The sequence below is a fragment of the Micropterus dolomieu genome, linkage group LG14 (assembly GCF_021292245.1).
Source record: "Micropterus dolomieu isolate WLL.071019.BEF.003 ecotype Adirondacks linkage group LG14, ASM2129224v1, whole genome shotgun sequence".
Taxonomy (NCBI): domain Eukaryota; kingdom Metazoa; phylum Chordata; class Actinopteri; order Centrarchiformes; family Centrarchidae; genus Micropterus; species Micropterus dolomieu.
The window spans coordinates 21,789,192-21,794,924 of record NC_060163.1 but is presented as its reverse complement, the minus strand read 5'-3'; positions in this window follow the sequence as shown (position 1 = coordinate 21,794,924).

The following is a 5,733-nucleotide window of genomic DNA, read 5'->3' as shown; positions in this document are numbered from 1 at the left end:
ATAATTTAATTTCCAGTGGTTCTCCCAACATTTGGCTACACCCTTCGACCAGCCTCAGCCATTGTGAGGCCGTGATTGACAACATGATCCACAATTGTAGCCCAGATTTCATCAGGAATCCGCCTATGTGCTTGGCCTCTTCTTCCTCTTCCCCTGTTTTGTCCCCTTCCCCTTCCTCCCCGTACCCTCACCCCTCTTCCACGGGGCTGACCTTCTATGTCACAATATTGTAGAAATGGTACACACTATGTCCTGCTTGGTTCATATATGCTTGTAAAGTGGGGGTTTATGGGATTCAGCTCTGAGTGACTGTAGAGAAGTGGCTTATCATTGGTTGCAACTAATGCTTCACACACCCCTTCTCATCAGTGAAAGCCGAGTTTCACCTGAGAGAAATTGCTCAATTTAGGAGACATTTTCAGGAAAAAGAAGATTTTAAAAAATGTGTAAAATTTGCTTGACAGATTTTGAAAACTAGTTCAACATTTTTGTATGTAATGACTCAAGCAATGAAATGAGGACTATTAGTTTTACATGGAATGACTATTCAGCATTCACAAGTATAGTTAATTTTGACTGATATGACATAAGGAAATAATAATGTTATAAAACAGCAGAGAGTTGTATGAAAGCAATTGATGCATGTAAAAAAGCATTTGCAATTTGTTGGAAGAAATGAGAAGCTGCTACTATGATGTGCACAAATGACTAAATGTTTTGGAGGTTGAACTAAGTGTTGTGCAAATGTTAATAGTGATGTGAGAAATGCACCAAAGCGACTGAGAAAAACTGTAACACGCTATTTACACTATACAATCAATAATAATCATTTACAACCAGATAAATGTCTGAAATTTAATCAGGAATAGTCTGTCAGTTTGGTGCTGTGGTGTTGTGGAGTCTGATGGCTGATAGCGCAAATGAGCCTCCAAAGCTCTTTGAGGCTTGGGGCTGGATGAGTCTGTGGTTGAAGGAGCTCCTGAGCTGCCTCAGCTCAGCATAGAGAGGATGAGAGGGGTTGTCCACAATGACTTTCTGCTTCCCTCTTATCCTCTACTCAGTCACTGCCTCCACATTTGTCAGTTTCATTGCTGTAACTGCACAGAGCTTAAAAGAAAAAAGCTCATCAGTTTCATGACTGAGAACTGAAACTCTGATTTTGACCAGTTTGACGGACTGAGGGAAGAAACATGTCTGTTAACTGTGCAGTCTAACCTGTGGGACTCTAAATGTTTTGTTAGATGCAGGTTGATATTCTCCAAATAAAACATGGAAGGGAGTCTGTAGTAATGCTACCAGCTGGAGACAACATCATTTTACAGTAATATGCAGTTTGAAAACTTAATTCAATCAGTCTAGCTTAAAGATGAACAAGAGAGACAACTGTACCATGCACGGATTCCATAATAATAATAATAATAATAATAATAATAATAACAATATTATTATTATTGTTATTATTATTATTATTGTTGTTGTTGTTGTTGTTGTTGTTGTTGTTGTTGTTGTTGTTATATTGGATTATGATTATTGAGGTATTAATGTGTACATCACTTTAATAATGCAGCTGATGGAAGTGGAGCTAATTTAAATTACTTAACTGTTGGGTAGATTGTGAATTTCCACCCGGGGATCAATAAATCTTAATCTACAATATTACATCATAAGTGTTTATATACTGATTATATTATATTGCTAATCTGAACATGTAAATGTGTCACACCGCCTGTCTGATCGGCCCTGTTTAGTTTGGGTCTCTGTGAGTTTGTTTGTTGGTCAGTTCGGTATCTGTTATTTAGTCTGTGTTTTGGGTTCAGTCCTGTCTGTTGTCCTGTGTCCAGTTTACTCTGGGTGTTTTTGCTTGTTGGTCTGATCCTGTCTGTGTCTTTTTGTGTTGTTTTGTTATCTTGTCTACCTTGTCTGCTCTATTATAGTTCAGCCCGTGATTTCTGTTTTGGGGTTTTGTTCCTTGTCTTGTGTTTCCTCTGTTTAACCTTGTTGTTTTCTTTGTTCATTTGCACGTTTAGCTCACTTAGTAACTGTTCTGTCTCGGATCTTGGTTTATTCTTGCATTTTAGCTCTGTGTCTTAGTTAATGTCTTTGTATTTACCCCCTGTTCTGTGTCTGCTTTATTTTGGCTATTTCTGCTCTGTATTTTGTGTAATCCTCGTTTGTTTTCCCCATTGGCTGTAGTTTATGTGTATTATTTATGATCTGTCTGTTCTGGATTAGTTTATTTATATTATTCTGATCCGTTCTGTCTTATTTTGATATTATCGGTGCCTGCCTTAGTTCTTGTTTGATTCTATTTCTACCTGGTTATTGTCATTAGTTTACCTACTGTCATGATTGGTTTCTGTCTGTTGTCAGTTTATGTTCCCTGCCAGTTTCATTTATTCATTTGGTTATGATCACTCGGTGGTAATCTGTTCTGTCTTGTGGAGTTGACTGTATTTCTCAGTTACTTGGTCAGTTTGGTCTGTTCAGGGTTTTGAGTTCCAGTTAGAGTCTTGTCTTGTGTTTTGCTTCCTGTTAGTGTCTCAGTGTTTTCCACTGCTTTCTCTCTGCCTGCCTGTGTCTCATTAGTCTCATGTCTGTCACCTGTGTTGCTCCCGCCCTGCTCGTTAGTACCTGTGTGTGTATGTGCTTGCTAGTTTCCCATCAGTCCTGGTCTGGTCATTGCAGTGAGTTGTAGTATGTAGCCTGCCTTGCTCTGTCTCGTTGTGTCATCCAGTTTCCCTTCTTTCTTTGGATTTTTCAGTAGATCACCTTAATTTGGATCATGGACTCAGGCACTCTAAGTGTGCTCACTTTGTGTTTAAATAAACCTTTCTGAACTGAACCTGCTTTGTGTCCTGCGTTTGGGTCCTCCAACCTGCTCAACCCTAAACCTGTTACAAAATGTAAAGTAACAAGTCACTAAAGTTATCAAATTAATGTGGTGAAGTAAAAAGTACATATTGCCTCTGAATTGTAGTGATGTCGAACTATAAAGTAGCATGAAATCAAAATACTCAAGTAAAGTACAATTAGCCTACTGTTATATTCTATTATATATATTATTCTATTATATATATACTACTATATTGCTGCATCAAACCATGTGCTACTACATGTCACCCTATACTGTATCTCATAGTTGTATGTTTGTTTTAACCCTGTTGCAAATCAGATTTTCCCTGGTAGGACAATAAAGGTTGAACTGACAGCACATTATATTGTACTATATTATGTTTGTATTTTATACAGTTTTAATGCATTATACATTTGTATATTAATACAAACACTGAGTATCATTGCTTAATCATATATATAAGTCTGGTTTGATGTTTATGTAAACTATACCACTTTTCTGCCACTAATCACACCAATATATCTCTCTTGCCTTGTAATTCTGTCTTTATTTTAGTTTTACTTAGCCTACTTATAATTATTGTTATTATTTTTACTTTCTGTTTATCTGTACTTAATTCTGTCCTTGAACTGAACTGAAAGATGTTTAAAAAATCTTTGAAAATCTTTTTATATCTAAATACTAATATTAGTTGTGTAAGAGTAATTTTAAAAAATGTCCTGTTTTAAAAGTTAAAAGCTAAAACAGAAGAATTGGTGGCATTTCAAAAAATACAGTTATATACAGACAAACCAGGAGTTCTAAAGATTTCTCCTAGTGTTACATTTTTACATGACCAGCCAACTTTTTGATAAAAGACACAATATTTCATAAATGTGCATCATCACACAGTGATGAACAGTAAAGCATACAAGGAATTTCATGGTGGCAGATTATCTGTATAGAACATCCCCATATAACAGACCAAGAAACTCTAAGATTTAACAGATATAGATAAATCTATTATCCGCAAAGCTTTCAGAGGCCAAATGGCAATGCTGCATGTTGGTGACGATTATCCAGGGGTGATAAAATGAAATTTATCAGTAGGATTGCAGTAAAACAGAATACATACAGAGGATAGAGAAGACGACTATTTATAAATACCTCAAAGGTTTTAAATTAATAATGCAGCAACTGTGCAGACCTTTTAAACGGCCAGTTTATGGAGTAAAGAAATAAATGGGCTCCAGGAATTAAAATAGTTTAATGCCATCTGCTATAATGGTTTCTGAAACATTAACATCACAAAACCGACCCATGGGACTGAAAGGAAATCTGGAGTATCTGGCCTGAATAGATGCTATCCCCTCTGTGGATCAAAAAAAGGCCTATCTAAGTGTTTACCTACAGGCCTCTTCCTCCATCTCATGAGTTAGAGTTACAGGTCCAGATTTAATTCTATGTCATTTTCATTTTATTGGTATCAGGCTGAAAATGTGCTGTAATATGGAAGTTAATAGGTGAAGAAGAATCCCCTTCTCCACAGGTTTTCTGGTTCTCACGGTTAAGCAGAGATGTTCTACTGAAAACAACGTGAAATGTCACGCACCATTCATTCATATGGACGCGCGTCGCACCGCAGGCCGCAGTCACGGAGGCGCTTTCATTTTCTCTCTGCTTCTCCTTTTTATGGCACCTACTGGACACAGTGCAATTCATTAATGATTATTATGAATCCACACAGAACTTATGATGCAATTCTAAAGAGACGAAATGATGGTCCGGTGTTGTGCGGAATTCTGCATGCCTGCCGAGAATTACATGCACCTCGAGGGTAGCAACGCTGCTGAGAAACGAGGTGGATGCAAATCTCGGCAGGTAGCCTACAACATCTGTTCTGCCGAATTATGCATCCACCTCTTACGGTCTTTTCAGACAATATGTTGTGCTCATTGATCAAACGCGGTTATCACCACATATGTTTGCTGAATCATAAGGAATGCTTCTTCTACAGAGTGTAATAAATTATTAAGGACTCTAAACGTTCATAAAATATATACTTCGATTAATTTATCACCATTGATGTACCCCACAAAGGATATTAGGCTATAGCGTTTTGAAGCAGTTTTTGGAGGTGCATGCAAAACTCGGCATAACACCGGCATTAAAATCAGATGACACAATCAGAAATCTGTAAAATTTGAAACAATCTTCTAGACAAACAAAATGTAATAGGTAGGCCTAAATAAATCTTAAAATAGCCTAAATTATTCTCAGTAAGCGAGATTTCATTCAAGGACAATTCAATGTGTCTACAATTTTCTCTTTGGCCTGAAAAATTTCAATAATTTTAATATAGGCTAGGCCTATGAGGTAATAATAATATAGGCTACCTCCGATAGGATCGAAAGTAAACTATTCCAGTATTATGAATAACGAGGTGTGTTTGTCTTTGTATTTGAAAAGTATTGTATAATGTGTTTTTCCATAGGCTATTACAATAGAAGCCTCTCTTAATATGTAGATCCCGGGCATGATATTCTAGCTTTGCGGTGGTTTGTTTAAGCTTTTATCGTAGGAGATTTGTTTTCTCATTAGAACAGTAGTGAATACCGTGGAATCCCGTGTTACCTCAGGTGTATGGAAAGTGAAATAGCTGCCTCCTATAAATGAGGTGCTGCAGGTCTGCTGCAACACAACACACAAGAGAAATCAGTATTTGCTCCTTCCAAAGGCGAATTCTACCTTCTAAAAATGCTCAACAGGATTTTCTCTGTTTGCCTGCTTCTCAGTCTGTACAGTGCAGCCTCCTCCCTCAGCTGCAGATGGATGGATCACAAATTCAGTCAGCACAGTGAAAAGTCTTTGGAGCTACTAGACAGGATGGTAAGTTGCTT